The 9,205-nt window shown below is 46.7% G+C and overlaps 1 long non-coding RNA gene across 1 annotated transcript in view; it reads right to left on the bottom strand.

Moving 5' to 3' along the window:
* The window catches only part of LOC111025668 (uncharacterized), a 3,978-nt gene extending 2,957 nt beyond the window's left edge, over positions 1–1,021 (bottom strand). The window contains exon 1 of the long non-coding RNA XR_015788504.1: positions 875–1,021. This is a non-coding gene — a long non-coding RNA (uncharacterized LOC111025668). The remainder of the gene's footprint in view (positions 1–874) is intronic.
* Positions 1,022–9,205: the final 8,184 nt, after the last annotated feature.

Genomic DNA, 9,205 nt, shown 5'->3' with positions numbered 1-9,205 from the left:
AACAAACAAAAAAGTTCAAGAAACTCAACTAAAAAACTAAGAACATAATCATTAAACTCAAACTAAAAACAAAATCATTAGTACTCTACGTTTCCTCAAGAAAATGCACATCAACATCATCGAATCTCATCGAGTAAACATCCAAAGTAAATGCAACATCAAAATAAACCAGTTCGAAGCAAAAGCGATGAAGCGATGAAGCGTTAGAAATTGGAATCTAACCCATTGCTTCAAGGCCAAATATAAAAAATCGATTTACTTTCAAAGGATTTACTTTCTCCCAACCTTCCACCTTCCCTGTTTGCAAGGAAACATATCAAGATCTTTGGTGCTCAAGCTTCCCTGTTTTATGAATTCAATTTTGATCTATCTATAATGAAACATCAAGCAAAAGGAAACAACTGAAACTTCATATTCAAATTTAGAAGAATAAAGAAAAAAATCCTTATCCTAGTTCACCCAAGACATGGATTGGCTGAACTATCAAAATTTTGGAGCATTAAGTGCACTAGATCAACTGATTTCCTTTTAACGAGGAACAAGCAAGAAAAAGGGAACAAAGCTAAGGATGCTTAATCTCTAAGATACTCAAAATATATAAACCCCCTATTGAACTGCAGAAAATGAACGGGGATATGAACATAACAACTAACTGGCATAATTTCACTACCATAACTTCAAGGAAATTATCTCCTAGAAATCAAACAAAAAAAGTCCCATGTTTTGAAACAGACAATTTCAGTAGTTTCTTCTGTATTTCATGGATCTCGACTGTGACTTAAATCATCCAACAAAAACTAAAAAATTACAGTAACCTAGAGATTTCAGACGAACCAAACAAAAGAGTTTAAAAGTTGTTGGAATTTAGAACCACCTCAATGAGACTTGTCCTCTCTTCAAGTTCAAAGGGTCACCTTCGCCGCTACATATGGCCGCCGTCGCCGGAGATGGTCACAGAAAGAGAGAGAGCTGAGGGGGGTGGGGTGGTCGTGGACTCGTGAAGACGTGAACTAAGGTTGAGGAACGGCGCATAAATAATAGGTTACAAAAGGAAGAGTACGGTTTAAAAGCAAGCGAACCGAAAAGTTTCGGTTCGGTGTGGTCTGTACGAATATATTATATAATCGAACCGAATTGAACCGAACCAATTCGGTATAGGTCGGTTTTTCGATTCGATTCGATTTCTTTCACCCCTAATTGAAGCCATGCTAATTATGTAGAAATAAGTGATAGAAACAAATAAAGATGATACATAAGCGTACATGATTCATCCTAATGATCAATTGAACTTTAAAGCACCGAAATTGAATTTAAATTAAATTGCAATAATGTCATTTAGTTATCATTGTTATTTAAATCTTTGACCCGACATGTTAATGAATTCAATGAAGACTAATGAAATATTGTCATGGCCCCTCTAAGAAACAAGAGTTTTAGAAGGACAACGTCATTTTGAAATGCAAAAATTAAGGGTAGGGAAATTAAATGGTTGAATGACTATTCTTCTCGGTCCTCTTTTCTTCATTCAATGTTTTCTTCAAATTCAAGTGGTTAGGGTAAGGGCTAAATAGACAATGGAGGAAAAAACTTTATTTGGGGTATTGAGACCTATTTTCACGATCCAACAACAACATATTGGGATATTGAAAATAATCAATATGAAAAGAGAATATGATTGTTCGTCACTTCATAACATTTTGAGGAATAGCAGCAAGGTAAATAAATAAATAAATAAATAGGTCGATTATGCTATTATGGACAAAAATATCATTAGTTACCTCGTGGACAAACGAAAATCCGTCTAGTTTATTTTTTGGATGTTCAAATTATTGGATAAGTTGTATAGCTGGTAACCACTGGTGGGTGGCGACATAACAGGCTTGTGGTCGAATGGGGATACCACCTCCCTGGTTCGAGCCCCGCGGAGGGTCTAGTAGAGGCTCCCCCCTAATTCGGGGACGAGCCCTACAACATCGGTTACAGTGTTGGGTATCGAACTGAAAGCGAAATGTGAGTCTCATAGTCACCCATCACACAACTTTCAAACTCAACCAACAGTGCATCCTAGGAGATAGAGCCAAAGTGCTTGATCTTTTGCCCCATATTTTGAGATGCTCTTCGCTACTGATCAAGCGACAACGCTACTAGTGATAGGCTGACTTTTCTTGAAACTTGACTTCGATCGGTCGAGCCAACGTCTACCTCTAGCCAAGAAATTGTTTTTATTCACATCGAAGCATACATGAAATCTCTTAAATACAATGGATAGGTTCGACCAATTTTCACCTTTTATCACACAGTCATGAGCTCTGACCTTCAACTTCACACTAGTTCCACTATTACACCTCAACAACTCACCAAAATAGTCCCATCATTTTTCATATTGTTCTGCATTGTTCCCTTCAACCAACTCAATTGCTTTTCTCTTGACTCTGTATGCTATTAAGATAGCACACTGACTACAGTTTATATCAGTTTATTTTTCTGTTATTAGTTGCAAAATCAGTACTTGAACTGTTAGTAATTTGTTGTATTCTTCAGCCCTTCTATATAATGAGTTTACTGTACTCTTGATCAATTAATGAAGATTACAATGTGTTCTTGCCCCGTGGTTTATTCTTCATTCTACTAAATTCATATGGTATCAAAGCTACTGCTTAACGGCAATGGCATCCTCGATTAACAATGGAGCAACCACCATACCAGGACAAAGTTCGAGTTCAGTGATTACAAATCCAGGCCATCAAATTTCTTTAATCAAACTCACGGATAGCAATTACTTGCTATGGAAATTTCAGATCCTAATAGTGATTCAAGGTCATGGGTTAGAAAAGTACATCAAAGAATTAGAACAAGCTCCTCCGCAATTCTTGCCAATAATCAATAGTGAAAATGCAAGTACTGCATTACCGGAAGAAAACCCAGAATATACTCCCTGGAATCGGCAAGACAAACTGTTGTCATCGTGGTTATTGGGCTCGATGACTGAAGAAATCCTTGCGCAAATGATAGAGTGCACAACAGCAAGAGAAATTTGGAGATCGTTGGAACGATTGTACTCCACTGCTAATACAGCCAAAATTATGCAATTGAAAGGAGAGCTACAAAACCTGAAGAAAGGTAATATGAGTATTAAAGATTACACGATTAAAGTGAAGAATCTTGTTAGTGCCCTGGATGCTGTTGGATGTGTTATAACAATGCAAGAACATATAGTTTACATCCTTTCTGGTTTAGGAATAGAATTGATTCTATTGTTTCTGTGATTTCTGCAAAATCAAAACCTAAACCTCTTCAAGAAATATATGCCTTATTGTTAACTCATGAGAACAGAATAGAAAGAAATGCAGTGATCAATTCTGATTGAACACAACCTGTAGCAAATCTTATGTTTCATAATACAGAGAAGAAACCTACTGATAATTCTATCAAGAATTATCACAACCAAAATAGCCAAAGGGGCAGCCGAAATAATGGGAACAGAAATTTCCATAGGGGCAGACAATGGAATAATAATAATAGAGTACAGTGCCAGATTTGTGGCAAATTTGGCCACACTGCAATGAAATGTTACTTCCGGTTTGAGGGACAGCAGAGAAATGGATTGTCAAATGGTAATTCCCAACAGCAGCAGAATAGTGGTCAGCATTTTCAAGCGTATGGTCCCACTCATATGCAAAATCAGTTTCACAATGGACAAATGCAAGCAATGGTTGTTAATCCAAATTCAAATGTTGACAGCTGCTGGTATCCAGATTCGGGCTCCACGAATCATATTACAAATTCATCAGAAAATTTCACAGTTGGACATGAGTATTCAGGTGGAAACCAGATACATGTAGGGAATGGAATAGGTTTGGACATTCTTCTCACTGTGTTTATGCAAGGATATGCACAACAGTGTATTTCTGATTGCAGCTCGAACTCGGCCTCCGGACCGATCTGAATACTTGGGCGGACCTGCACAAAAAGGTGAGCACTCCGACGATCAAGTCAGTATAGGTCGGATTCCCAGTTTAGTTCGAGGTCAAGAATCATCGTACCTGATCGTGGAGTGAGGCCCTCTACTTATGGGTGGTAGTCCCGCCAATCTTGCGACGGTTACACCCGGTAATCTCGGGACCGTCGGTTACGCCCGGTGATCTCGGGACCAACGGTTACGTCCGGTAATCACGCCGCAGACAGTTGCTCACATCGGCCCCTATCGAGCCTCTGGGCAGGTCGGACCTGAGCCAGGTTCACCTCGGCCCTCATACTTAGCTTTCGCCGACGTTGGTGGCAGCCATCTCGGCTATCCGAGCTAGGCATGACTTCATGGGCCATCTTGGAGCACCAATAGGGGTCCTCCACGTGTCCAGGGTACTTAATCCCCAAACATTGGCCCCCTCTCTGTCTGGTCCGATCTCGACCTGGCAGAGAAGTTCATTCGACTTGCTTTGGACACGTGGCGACTTCCTATTCGTGGGAAAATGCAACCGTCGCGGAAGATTTATCGTCGGAATATTCAAATATTCCAACGCTTCGGATCTCAGAGAGGATCCTAGCCGCTCGTTGATTACACGTGTACGGTGGGAAATTCCTCCGACGGGCTATAAATACCCACAATCCTTCAGTTCATACCTTACGTTCCTTGAATTCTTGGAGTTCGATCTGAAGGCAGCTCGAACCCTTGGTAGGTCGGTCTCTTCCCTTTTTTTCTTTCGAACGTAATTGTCATGTCGTCCTCTATTAGTAGCAACCTAGGATCCGAGTTAGCTCGTAGGTTAGAGTCCGAGCTCGAGGAGATAGAAAACTTTAGAATCTCCGATGACGGGGAGGATAGCGATGCCTCCACCTCAGGTCAGGGTTTGGAATACCCTTCTAGGATACCTGAGCACTACCTCGGATCCCTCCGTAAGGGGTTCGCCATCCCCGAGAACATCCTCCTCAGGCTTCCGGAGGAGGGGGAGAGAGTTGACAATCCTCTAGAGGGATGGGTCACTCTCTACTTCAAAATGTTTGAGTACGGCCTCAGACTTCCCCTTCACCCTTTTGTCCAAGAATTTCTCTTCCGGACTGGGTTGGCACCGGCTCAAGTGGCCCCCAATGGGTGGGGTGTCATTTTCGCTTTGGCCATCCTCTTTTTGCTACAAGCTCGGGACAGTGAGGAGGTTGAGCTGTTGGACGTAGACCAGCTCCTCGCGTGCTTCGAGGCGAAAAGGATAGCTAAGAAGCCTGGTCGGTTCTACATGTGCGCAAGGAAAGGCGCAGGCGGTATAGTTAAGGGGCCGACCTCCATCAAGGGATGGGTGAGGAAGTGGTTCTATGCGTCCGGGGAATGGCTCGCAAAGGACGAGTCAGGTCGTTCCTTCTTCGACGTCCCCACTAGGTTTGGGAACCTAGGTACGGAATAGTTCTTACTTTTCGTAAATTTCTTCTGGCATTCATGTCTAACTCGGATCTTGTCCTCGTGCAGTTTCAATCCGACCAGTTCCCGAGCTTACGCAAGCCTCCTTCGATACGCTGAAATACTACAAGGAGCGCTTTCCGAAGGGTAGGAAGGTCGGAACCCTGGTGACCGACGAACTGCTGCTTGAGTCCGGGCTACTAGATTACAACCCCGCAGTTCGTCCTATTGAATCCTCAAGACCGAACTCTGAACTTGGTATGCCGAGCTTGCCTCCCCCCTTTTTTCCTCTAACCTTGTGCTGACCCTTGTTTTATTTTGCAGCAATGGTTTGCGGATTTGCAAGCGGCGTGAAGCGCAAGTCTAAGGGCCGAGCCCATGCTCTTGAGGCTGCCCAAAGTTCGGAACCTGCCACCCCTGCCGTGGTAGGGTCTGCCTCGGAAGATCCAGCCCCGGTGATCGAGCTGGAGTCTTCTGGGGGTCCCTCGAGGGAGAAGCGCCCCAGGGATCTGACCGAGGCGGCGCACACCCCGCCTTTGGGCGAGGAGGCGAGGGAGGAAGCTCCTCCGAAGCGCAGGAAGAAGAAGAAGGCGACCTCCGCCTCGGAGGTCGGAGCTAGCAGGGTCTTGCCTGCAGGCTTTGCTGATCGGGTGGACGATCCTGCGGCCAGGATGGGCGGGACGTCTGACGTGACGGCACAGTTCAGAATTCAGCCGTCAAGTTTTGGGGTGAGGGAGCAGGTGACCCGCATCTCAGCTGCGAGTTTGGACCGTTGCCTAAGGAGGGCGTCCAAATTTGTGAGCGCCCCTGGGTCCGTTCTGCAGAGGACCATTGACTACGCCGCCGAGGTAAGACCAGTGCCCCATTTTTTGCTTGATTTCCGCCCAACAGGTTGTTCGATCTAACTGTTTCCTTGTACCATTTCGCAGGCGTTCGTTGCTTCCATTCAGTCGGCTCTGGCTGTCAAGGCCGAGCTGGATGGGAGGGAAGTTCTGGTAGCGAGGGAGAAAGAGGAGTTCTCCGCTGCCTTGGAAGCTGCTTCTTCCACCATGAAGGATGAGCTGCTGAAGGCTCAATCTGAGGTGGAGACTTTGAAGGCCGAGGTGGAGTCTCAGGCCGAGCTGCTGAAGAAGGAGGAGGACAGGCGCAAGGCCCAACTCCGAGCTGCCCATGCTATTACCAGGGGCCTGGAGAGGGAGAAGTTCCAGCTCTTGAAGGAAAAGGACGACATGCTCCAGGCGCTCGAAACGAAAGATAAGGAGCTGGAGCATGCGACTGCCGAGCTGGAGACGGCGAAGGAGCGCCTCAACAATGGAGTCCTACTGGAGGAAGCGTTTAGGCAACATCCTGACTTCGATGGATTTGCCAAAGATTTCTCCGACGCGGGCTTCAAGTTCCTCATGAAGGGCATTGCTTCCGACATGCCCGACCTTCAGATCGATCTCAGCGGTCTGAAAAGGAGGTATGCCGAGAAGTGGGCGTCTGGTCCTGGCGGCACCCCTGGCCCCCAAGCATTGGTGGATCAGTATGTCAGGGATCTGGATTCTGACTGCTCCGATCCCGAAGAGGACCAGGTCGGCTCTCCTCAGGAGGGCGCTCCCCCAGCAGGCTCTTAGGCGACCCCCCTTTTCTTCTTCCTCCTTTTCTTTTTGTAAGTGTCAGGGCAGAGCTGCAAGGTCTATAAGCCTTGGCTCTGCTCTTCATTTAATGAAGAGACTCCCATTGGCCTCCACTTTGTTGTTGGCAACCGTTTTTCTTTGCTTCTCCTTTGAACTACAGCTAACGTCACCTCGCACCTCCTACTTTTGAAGTCGCGCCTTTAATTAACATAATTTGAAAGTTTGAATTTGAATCTCTGTCTAGCATTCAATGCATTGCACCAACTCTGGATTTTTTAACATCGTGCTCTTAACTTAAAAACGTTAAAAGGCTAAAATCCCAAGTCCGTAGCTATTCTTCACATCGCTCCTCGTACCCTCAAGTTCGGAGGCTTGACCACTTTGAACTTTTCACATCGCCCCCTTTGCCTTGAAGGTTTGAATTTTAAGTTCGTCAGTGGTTTTGACATCGCACCTCGTACCGTTAGGCTTCGAAGGATTGAATTTGAACCAACTGCTGGAATGCGATCGCGTGGGAGTCCGTGTCCCCCATTTAATTTCTTGTCGAACTCGGAAGCATGAAATTAAATCATCACACTTATTCCGATCATAATTCCTTTGGAACAGTCTTTACAGGTGCATTGAAAATCCTTTTGTTATTTCAAGGATAATAACGCTTCAGGTGCTCCGCATTCCACGGGTGCGCGAAGACGTCTCCTTTTAGATTGGCCAATACGTACGTCCCAGGTCGGATTATGCCCTTGACCTCAAACGGGCCCTCCCAGGTCGGATCAAGGGCACCCACATGGGTTTGGATCCTCCTTAGGACCAGATGTCCGACCTGAAAGGTCCGAGGTCGAACGCGGGCGTTGTAATGTCTGGCCATTCTGCCCTGATATTCCGCCAGGCGTAGCTGTGTCATTTCTCTTCTTTCTTCCAACAAGTCGAGGTTGAGGAGCAGCTCTTCCGCGTTTGCCGTAGGCTCGTAACGCTCGACTCTGTCAGATGGCATGCCGATCTCAACCAGGACTACAGCTTCGGAGCCGAAGGCCAGGGCGAACGGGGTCTCACCCGTCGATTCCCTTTGGGTGGTCCGGTACGACCATAGAACCTCTGGTAGCTCCTCGGCCCACCTGCCCTTCTTGGAGTCTAGCCTAAGTTTGATACCTCGCTTGATGATCTTGTTGACCGCCTCCACCTGCCCATTGGCTTGTGGATGTGCGGGGGACGAGCTGAGATGACTTATGCCAAGTTTGCTGCAGAAGTCTTTGAACTTGGCGTTGTCAAACTGCTTTCCATTATCCTTCACTATGGCCTGCGGTATACCAAAGCGACATATGATATTCGTCCATACGAAGGACGTGACCCTGGATTCCGTTATGTGGAAAAGCGCCTCGGCCTCGGCCCACTTGGTGAAGTAATACACAGCAACCACAGCGAACTTGGTCTAGCCCTTGCCCAAGGGGAAAGGACCAATGATATCTACCCCCCACTGCGCGAATGGCCATGGGACCGAGATGGGGTGAGCAGCTCGGGAGGTTGGTGGATTATGGTTCCGTAGCGTTGGCAATTGTCGCAAGTTCTAACGAACGTCTTGGCGTCCTGGCTGAGGGTCGGCCAATAGTATCCTTGCCGGATCACTTTGGCTGACAGCGACCGGGCGCTCGAGTGATTGCGGCACACTCCTTCGTGGATTTCTCTGAGGACGTACAGGCCCTCTTCAGGGGTTAGGCATTTCAATAGAGGCAGGGAAAAGCCGCGTCGGTACAATGCACCATCTCGGACCACGAACCGAGCTGCCCGCATTGCCAACTTTCTGCGCTCCTTGGGGTCTTGCGGTGAGCTGCCCTTAATGAAGTCCACGATCGGGTCCATCCATGAGGATTCTGGAGCGCCGATCTCCATCAGACCTGGCTCCGAGATCGAAGGATTATCCAAGACCTTGACGGGGACCGACCTGGCGAGGTCGGTCTCGTACGCCGATGCTAACTTGGCCAAGGCGTCAGCATTAGAATTTTCCGCTCGCGGAATCCGGCTTACCTCGTAAGTTCGAAACTGGGCGAGGCATGATCTGACCTTGCCCAAATACCTCTCCATTCGGGCGTCCTTGGCTTGATATTCGTCCTTGATCTGGCTCACGACCAGCTGGGAGTCACTGAAGACCTTAACACAAGAGGCCCCCAATGCTCGAGCGAGTCGCAGGCCGGCAATAAATGCTTCA

Source organism: Momordica charantia (assembly GCF_013281855.1).
Source record: "Momordica charantia cultivar OHB3-1 chromosome 10 unlocalized genomic scaffold, Mcharantia_2.0 BLBB01000010.1, whole genome shotgun sequence".
Classification (NCBI taxonomy): Eukaryota; Viridiplantae; Streptophyta; class Magnoliopsida; order Cucurbitales; family Cucurbitaceae; genus Momordica; species Momordica charantia.
The sequence above is the reverse complement of the archived record's forward strand: the minus strand, read 5'-3'. Positions and strand labels throughout refer to the sequence as shown.